Source organism: Gymnoscopelus microlampas (genome assembly GCF_963454915.1).
Source record: "Gymnoscopelus microlampas genome assembly, chromosome: 16".
In the NCBI taxonomy this organism is placed as follows: domain Eukaryota; kingdom Metazoa; phylum Chordata; class Actinopteri; order Myctophiformes; family Myctophidae; genus Gymnoscopelus; species Gymnoscopelus microlampas.
Window position 1 is genome coordinate 1,748,041 of NC_139953.1, and position 9,661 is coordinate 1,757,701.

At 41.9% G+C, this 9,661-nt stretch overlaps 1 long non-coding RNA gene across 1 annotated transcript; it reads right to left on the reverse strand.

The window, feature by feature from the left end:
- Positions 1 to 5,450: 5,450 nt before the first annotated feature.
- Positions 5,451 to 9,386, reverse strand: LOC311063531. The gene is made up of 6 exons (XR_014602604.1): positions 9,308 to 9,386; positions 7,131 to 7,174; positions 6,849 to 6,979; positions 5,911 to 5,997; positions 5,755 to 5,816; positions 5,451 to 5,644 (listed from the first exon to the last, which is right to left on the reverse strand). It is a non-coding gene; the product is annotated as an uncharacterized lncRNA (long non-coding RNA).
- Between the last annotated feature and the right edge of the window lie 275 nt (positions 9,387 to 9,661).

Here is a 9,661-nt window from a genome sequence, read left to right on the forward strand (position 1 = left end):
TTTGACTCGGTTCCACAGATAAATGTGAGTAAATAGCCGATCTACAACCTTGCGAGGCGTTGTAAGCTTGTAGGTCGGCGGTTTTCTTTTTTTTTTTTTTCTCTTTCTTATATTATTTGACAATTTGGCCAATGTTTGTATATGTTTGTCGGACAGTTTTTATAGTGTAGTATGCTGATTACTTTTCATTCAGTAATGGTCTTATTTCTTTTCTTTCTTCATTTCTCTTTGAGGTATTAAAAAGGTCTTACAAGTCCTTACATCGTCACTTTACTGTCATATGGTGACCCTCCCCAAATGATGAGGGGACCCCTCTGGGGGTCCCGACCCACAGGTTGAGAACCCCTGATCTATGAACTAGGCCAACGCTTCACCTCACCTGAATAATAACCACATAATACAACAGGTTTTGTGTCATAAAATGTTATAACCACATAATACAACAGGTTATGTGTCATAAAATGAACTTTAACATCACCTCATAGTGCTTGCCAACATGTCGTCACCACGGGGGGCGTGGCATAGTAGCTGCAGACATACTGGTGGGGGTCAACGTTAAGTCAATTATACCCCACCAAGATGTCCGCGCCACCAAATGACACTTGTTGGCGCCCCTTCAGGATTTTTTGCTACGCACTATAAGAGGGATGATGTGTTGTTGTTGCTCCAGTAATGTATTTGGGTAGTCTCTCCTGCAGTGCTCGGGTATTATTTTCTGTGATTCAAGTTGTCCCTGCTAAGCACCGACGAGCCTTTCTACCTTCAACTGGCTGAAGCAAGCTGGAGTTCTCTTTGTAACTAAACAGTGTAGATTTTCACCTAAAAGATTTTCTTCTGATCACAATGATGTTACTTTTTTGTACGGCTTCTGTTGTCTCTACAGAGTCTGATGCTGTCAGGTTGGTGGGAGGAACCAGTAACTTCCATCACTGTGATGACCACTAGCTGCACTGTGATTGGCTGACTCTATTGGCTGACTCTATCCAGCACTGTGATTGGCTAGCGAGACACATGATGAAATTAACAACCAAAATAGGACTATGCACTTAAAAAAAACACATTCATGTTTTTTTTTAAGTGAGTCATGGGTCTGTGATGACCACTGTGATGACCACACCGCCCACTTCACACTGGGTGTGATTTTTGGGGCGGTGTAACCGCCCCCTATATGTGAGGTTTGGACATTGACTAATCCTGCACCGTGATTGGCCACCAGTCTACACCCCTAACCCCTACACATTCAATGCAAATCTATACTTTTTCCTTAAGTGAGCTTCCATCAGTGTGATGTGATTGGCTAGCGAAACACATGACACATGTGAAGCCCTATGAATAGGACTATGGCACTTTAAAAAAACACATTGATGTTTTTTTTAAGTGAGTCATGTGATGACCACACACCGCCCACTTCACACTGGGTGTGATTTTTAGCGGCGCTAGCCGCTCTATACCGCTCTATACCTTTAGGTATAGAGCGGATCCTGCTCTATATCTGACTTTGTCCGTGTTCACTGTCAACGTTCTGATTGGTCAGACCCGTCAACGTTCTGATTGGTCAGACCCGTCACCGTTCTGATTGGTCAGACCCGTCAACGTTCTGATTGGTTCGACCCGTCAACAAAGTCATTGGTCAAGCTTCACGTGACACATGGCTATAAACACATTATAAACACATATCGATGACATAATGTATCAAAGGCGCCGCTACCTTCACACAGGGTGTGATTTTTTGGGGCGGTGTAGCCGCCCCCTATAAGTGGGTTTTGGACACCGACCAAAACATTTATGTACCCCCGTCCCCCTAACCCTTCCATTGTTAATGCAAATCGATACTTTATTCATATCAGCCAATCACATTACAGCTAATGTCATCACCACTAACTGTAATGTGATTGGCTGACTTTGCAAATTCAGGACTGTGATTGGCTAGCGAAACACATGACACATGTGCAGCCCTATGAATAGCAGTATGGACTTTTAAAAAAGGCATTTATCCTTTTTTAAAAGTGAGTCATGTTGTGATGACTACACCGCCCACTTCACACTGGGTGTGATTTTTATTTTAGAATGGTATTCTTTAGCAAATATTTCATATTTAATCTTGCTTTTGTGAACTGGGACTGTGGTCTAGATTTGTTCTTGATTGGAAAGCACTTAGGATCAACATATTATTTTAAATGTGCTGTATAAATAGAGGTGACGTGACTCAGGCAGAGTGGAGGTGAAGTCTAATCAGTCGTGGGTCTCAGTGTGTGAAGATGACTTTGACCAACAGGATGCAGAGGTGGTCTGTAGGGAGCTTGGCTGTGGGGCTCCTTCAGTCCTCCAGGGGGTGCTCTATGGAGAAGTAAAGGCTCCAATGAGGACCAAAGAGTTCCAGTGTGAAGGCAGTGAGTCCGATATCCTAAACTGTAGAACCTCAGACTCAACTAGAAACACCTGCTCAGCTGACAAGACTGTTGGACTCACCTGCTCAGGTAAAAGACAAGACAAAATAATACTCCAAACCTAAAATATTGTTTGAGACAACTTGTTGTGAATTGACACTTTAATAAAATTGAATTGAATTGAATTGAATTGAATTGAATTGAAAGTAATATTACGCTATTGCTGCTTATTCTATTGTCTCTGTACAGAGCCTGATGATATCATGTTGGTGGGAGGAACCAGCCACTGCACTGGTACACTGGAGATGAAACACCAGGGAGAGTGGAGACCAGTGGTGGATAGTTATTTGTCTGTCTGGAGCCAGCAGCCAGCATCTGTAGTGTGTAGACAGCTGGACTGTGGTTCTGCTGTTTCAACAGAATGGAGTACAGGATCTACATATCAACCTATATGGAGGGTTACGTCTACCTGTATTGGATCTGAATCTTCACTCAGAGAGTGCAGAATAGTGGAGTCCGGTGGAGCATGGCCCTCCAGACGGAAGGTGATCTGTTCAGGTAACTTAAACAATAATCTATACAGTATTTTATCTCTCTATCTATCTATCTATCTATCTATCTATCTATCTATCTATCTATCTATCGTGTGTGTGTGTGCGTGCGTGCGTGCATAAGATGTAAATATCAGTTATTCTATATGTCTTCAATGAGTGAGGAGGATGTATTGAACAATGAAAATGCTTTTCATTGGTTCAATATTTGTATTATCAACACACAGACGTAAAGGGTGTTCAATGGCCCTGATTTATGGAAAAACATAAGTTAGCTGGTTTCTGCCCGACAGCAATGATATGATCATTTGAAGCCAGGAATTAATGTAACCTTTGTGTGATAAATGTATGCCCAACCCGAACCGGGCCCGGGCCGAGCAATTACCATAATTTTAAGCCAGAAAGCGGCTAATAGCTCAATGGAAAAAAAGAAAATGAAAACTTCATTAGGCAGCACCAGTGGCTCAAATTATACCAGAGAGTGAGTATGAGCGATCAGACTTATAGTTAGCGAAATGGCAGCTTCCCATGTTCAATTGTTCATGCAAAACATGTGAAATTGCACACATAATAAAGTTAAATCCTCATCTTCACACCACAAGCTCTGCAATCTCTCTGTCTCTCTCTCTCCCCCTGACTGTGTCGCTGGTCTTTTTATAGTTAGTCTACAACGATTGTGCACTGAACACAGCAACGGTGATCTAAACAGATCTAAAAAACCCACAAAGGTTCAGTGAGCTTGTAGATCAAATGGCTATCGGTGCAATACACCAGGGTGCAATTAAGTCAAGGAGCCGGGCCAGCAACAACTTTTGGAGAATTTTAAAAAATTTATACAAACGTTTATCTTTCAGATTAATCCTCGATACCGGTACTAGTTATTTAATGATCTCTCTCTCTCTCTCTCTCTCTCTCTCTCTCTCTCTCTCTCTCTCTCTCTCTCTCTCTCTCTAGAGTCTGCGAGGTTGGTGAATGGGTCTAGTTTTTGTTCAGGCAGAGTGGAGGTGAAGTCTAATAAGTTGTGGGTCTCAGTGTGTGAAGCTGACTTCAACCAACAGGATGCAGAAGTGGTCTGTAGGGAGCTTGGCTGTGGGCCTCCTTCAGTCCTCCAGGGGGCGCTCTATGGAGGAGCTAAGGGGTCAACTAGGAACACTTGCTCACCTGACATGGCTGTTGGACTCACCTGCTCAGGTAAACGGCTCACTAATAGAGTGACTTTGTATTTCAAACACTGCAAAAAATGGCCAAATTAAAACAAGCAAAATATTTTTAAATTGAGACATATTTCTTTATATCAAGCAAAAAAAACTGCCAATGGGGTAAGCATTTTTTTCTATACTAGAATTCTTAAAACTAGAAACAAAGTCTAGCCACTGAAAGAGCATACTGGTGCTTAAAACTAGACAAAATGCCTACATCTAAAGCAAGTTCTGCTTAATACAAGCAATGAATACTTTGTTATTTAAGAAAGATATGCTTAAATGTGGTATTTTTGTTCGATTCTGAGGATTTTTTCCTTAAATCTGAGAATAATAATAAGCCCCAAAACTCTTACAATAAGAAGCAATTCCTTCAAAATAATAGAATGAAAAGTCTTAAATTAAGACACCAGAAGCATTCTTATTTTCAGCATTTATTTTCTTTTATAAAGCAGCTCAGGCCCACATGCTATAAAATAGTGGTTCTCAAAGTGGGGTCCACGCAGGGACCCCCAGGAGTCCATGAAAGGATTTGAGGAGGTCCTGCTGAACATTTGTTGACATAGCCTCAATGTCAGTTTTACTACTTTAACCCATGATATAATTTTAACAACCCAAATTGTGTATGGGGAGGCCCAGCGGCACAGATTATTTTCAGAGGGGGGTCCAAAGCCAAATATTAATTTGGGGATCCTGGACTGGAATAAGTTTGAGAACCACTGCAAAGTTGGGCAGGGGGAGGACTTCACACTTTACACAGCAGACACTCAAGTCTGGACACTCAACTGGAAACATTCAATTCTAAAAACCATCCAGCGTGACAATACAATGTATATATAAAGTGCTTTGAGGGAGAGGCATAACTGATCCTTACTTCACAGGGTCCATCAGTTGAAGAATAATTGTTACCAAGACGTCTTGGCGGTAATAAAGCAGTACCAAGCTCTGTTGGTGACTAACCTGAGTAATCAACTAACCGTATTACAGCAACATCAAGGAACTGAACTGGTGGCGTTTGGTCTTTTTCTATGAGTCATGTTCCACTTGGGGTGGTGGGGTTGTGGTGGGGTTGTGAGGTGAACGGTGTAATCACTCGCCATGAGATACATCATGCTGGCATAGGTGTCCTCTTTTGGGGGGAGCACGGTGGCGCAGTTGGTAGTGCTGTCGCCTCACAGCTAGAAGGTCCTGGGTTCGATTCCCGCAGTTGATGCTGTGGGCGTGTCCTCTCCTCCGAGTCATCAGTGCCCACCCCCTAGGTGGGGTTGGCGAAGGGGCCTTTCTGTGTGAGGTTGCATGTTCTCCCCGTGTCTCCTAGGGTAGGTACCCTCACAAAAACATGTAGTAATCCTGGTCACAATACTGCCTCCCCCTGGATAAAAAAGGTGTCATCTTTTGGGAAGGTCAATACAGGCATGGCTCCAATGGCATGTGCAGATGGTTTCACAGACGGCAGGGCTGAGTGGAGTGGTCTTGCCTGAAGAAAGGTGTTGGGGTCTTCTGCAGACTGACACAAACACAAACAGAAAAAACAAAAAAATATCACAAAAAATGTATGCGTTGCATTCTGAATCTTATAGTCAAATATGAAAATTGCCATATATGCACATTTCTTACCTCAAGGATGTGAGCAGAGCATGTATGTCCTAACTTCATGTGGTGGAGACATGTCAGGCGGGCTGCAAAGTTAAAAACATTAATTTACAGCAGCCAGTTATTTAAACAAGCGTATACTTTCATGAGATACTCCGTCAGAAACAGTAATTACTGTACCTTTGTCCAGCTGCTTAAGGTCCCACAGCGGATCACTTTGGGTACAAAGTAGGAGTTCCGTCAATCGAGGATTCGTCAGAGTTCATCCTATGACACAGACAGATAAAGAGAGAGAGCAGGTCAGTTCACATTCCTCCAACGAGGATCTACCGGTGTTCATCCATAACTAGAGAGAGATCACAGAGAGACAACATTTTTGTGCCATCAGGATACAAAAAAATCACAAACACATAACATAAATACAAAATACATACAAACTGGAAAAGACCACCAGTCATGATTCAAGAGGCATCACATTACATTGTATGCACAGAACTGAGATGGGGCCTGTTTGTTCAGGAGTCCTATAGGGACAAATGATCTTGAAGCCCTAGCCTGCAACATTGGCACTGTGTACCGTCGTCCTGATGGTAAAAGGTGGTATTGACTGTATAACGGGTGCGTTCTATACGAAGCAATAGCTCTCCCCTTCCTAAGCACCCGGGTCTCATACATTGCTGCTATACTCTCATGTCGTACCCCAGCTATCTTGCTGGATACATTGATGATTTTATGGAGTTTGTTCTTATTAACCAATGATAGTGAGCCATACCAGGAAACAAAACAGAAAGTCAGTGCACTCTCCACGAAGGATCGATGGAAGAGCACCATTACACTTTTTTGCACATTATACTGTCTCAGTCTGTGCATAAAATGCAGCCTCTGCTGACCTTTCTTATAGATGGCATTAGTGTAGGAATTCCATGTCAGCTTGGAATCAATCGTTGTACCCAAATACTTGTATTCGTCAACAGTCGCCACCCCATCCCCATCAATAACTATTTGCTGGTGTGCATCATGAGCACTAGTCCTACAATAAAATATACTTAGTGTTCTTAATATTCAACTGACTGAAGGAAGCACATGCAGGCCTACTTCAAAGGAATACATTTGCTTACATGTTCCAGTTCTCTGAAGCAGGGGTCAATGAGTCAATGAAGGCCCATCTGGGTTGTTATTCAAGGTCCAAGACCTGGGAAACATCCTTCTTGTTGGGTCTGGTCTTAGGCTCTCAGTTGACTCTGCCAGACTGCCAGAAAACATAACAAAAATAAACAATTACAATTTAAAAGTGTAACCTGGCATTACGTTTCTAATAGCAGAAACTGAAGTGTGTCAGATGTTTGTCATTTGTCTGCCAGGTATCAGTGGTGTGTTAACATGAGTAGTAGCTTACTCACTTAGCTCCACTGGCTGCATATCTGTCCTGCAACATTGTAGTGCTCTATGAGGTAAGGGATAAAAGGATAATATACATTAGAAACAATGTTTGGTAATGTCTAGACGCCAATTAGAAATAACTAAGTAATAGTAAAAAAAGGAATTAAACAAATAACCACTGGCAACCACTGGCATAAATGAGGCTAGACAAGACAGTAGCAAAGGGCCTTGCAGTCAAGACAAACAGCCAAATATACAAACAACATAAGCCACAATCTATAATACAAATTACTACTACTACTACTAATAATAGTCTGTTTTCAACCTGGTGTCCCTATTTTGGACAACATTCTCAATAATGGCCAGCCTACACCCTCACAACGTGCCACTGTCTAACCCTACCGCATTAATTGTTGGTACAATGATAATTCGGGACCCCCAGGGGTCCTCGAGGGAGATCCAGGGGGTACCGAGCTAAATGATGGATAGTTAGGAACCAAATTGACCCTTATGGCTTATGGTTAAATTAACATAGATTTTACAATATAAATTGGGGTCCCGGAGATAGAAATGCCATTAAATAGGGGTCCGTAGCCTAATGCATGTCAAACTGGGGGTCCTTGAAATTAAAAGAATCACTGCTAGAGACGTAAAAATCTTCTCTTATGGGACTCCCTAGCTGGCATATCTTTTCAAATGGGGGTCCGCGGGCTTGTGAAAATAGCAGATCTACAAGCTCACAATCGCGAGGCGTTGTGATGTGAGCTTGTAGATCTTCTATTTTCACAATGTGCGCCTATTTCTTAGGTAATATTTGACAATGTGGCCAATGTTTGACCATGTTTTGTAGTATTGTTTGTTGTGTGTCCATTTATATTTTAGAGCAGTGGTTTTCAACCTTTTTCGCATCAAGGACCCCCAAATTGACAAATATTAGCCCTGGGACCCCCATTTGAAAATATATGCCAGGGACTCAACCATTTAGATTTTTTAGGGGGTCCCAATCTACACTGTATCACCATCATCAGTGTTCATTTAACTCTGAGAGTGTACAAATGGAACCAAATGGACCCTAACGGGTCCATTTGGTTCCATTTGTACACTCAGAGTTACAGACATATAAGGGTCAATTTGGTTGCTAACTATTCATTTGCCTGGGGACCCCCTGGAACCCCCTCAAGGACCACTGGTGGTCCCCGGACCACTGGTTGAAAGCCCCTGTTTTAGAGGGATTAAAAAGGTCTTATAAGTTCTTAAGTTGTCTCTTTATAAATGTGCAGATACCCTGTATAGTGTACGCACTTACACTGTATGTTGGTTTGTTTACTGTTGAGTGAGAAAAACATTAAGATAATCTTCTTGGGACCCCCAGTTTGGTAACCACTGCCCTAGGCCAGTTTAGCTTTTCTAACCCACAGGGGTGCAACATTTAATTGAATACATTTCTTATAAATAATATTCTTATAAAAGCGGTTTTCTGAACATCTACAAGATCACAAAGCATGTTGTCAGCTTGTAGATGAACATTTTTTAAACATTTTTTAAACAACACAGTTGTATGACAAACATAAAATATGGCTAAAGTAAAGTAGTAAATAGATGCTTTAAACCAGAGGTCTTCAACGTTTTCCAAAGACCCCTAGCTGAGAGAGAGATGGAGCAGGGACCCCCTCTATATTGTATAAAATTGTATTTCAGATGAAACTTTTTTTTCAACTTGGTCTGCTCTTTTTACCCCCTCTAGACCAAACCTTTTTGCCAAAAATAGCCGATCTACAAGCTCACTGTGAGCTTGTAGATCTGCTATTTTTCTAGATCTGCTATTTTTGGTTACCCTCAGAAAAGGGATGCTAGGGTTCAAGTGGTTAATGTAAAAAATAAATATATAACACACACACAGATTTGGCGGCCCCTGGGTAGTAACTCTGAGGACCCCCTGTTGAAGACCCCTGCTTTAAACATCACTTGGATACAATAATATTGTAATTGTGTGTAAATACGTTTGTACCGAACACTAGTTTCAACATGGCGGAGTCCAGCGGGCCGTGTCTCATGGGGTAAACAAAGAAGGACGAGAGTCCCTCGCTAACTTCGCTAAATAAATCGATGACATAAACTTAAGCAACAAAAGTATGAGGAATATGACAAAAGACAACGTTTGCTAAATATATAGTATATACAGTGAACGTTAACTTACCTTAGCATAACAACTCTGAATGAATGAACGGAGCAGACTAGAGCTGCAGAAAAACAACAAGACCGTTCTTCTCTTCCTGTTTCTTACGCGAGCTTCTCCAGTGATCAACTGCGCATGTGTAGTGCGGTCAGTGTTGCCAGATTCTGTGAGAGACACAAGCAACCAGGTCTAGGAAAACCAGCCAAAAACCAGCCCAAAAGAAGCGACTATGGGCAACATGAGCACTTTAACACATACATCAGCTATTTGAAAATAGCAGATCTACAAGCTCACAACGCGTCGCGATGCGACGCGTTGTGAGCTTGTAGATCGGCTATTTTCAAATAAAATCTTGCAGGGAAATTATAATGAGCA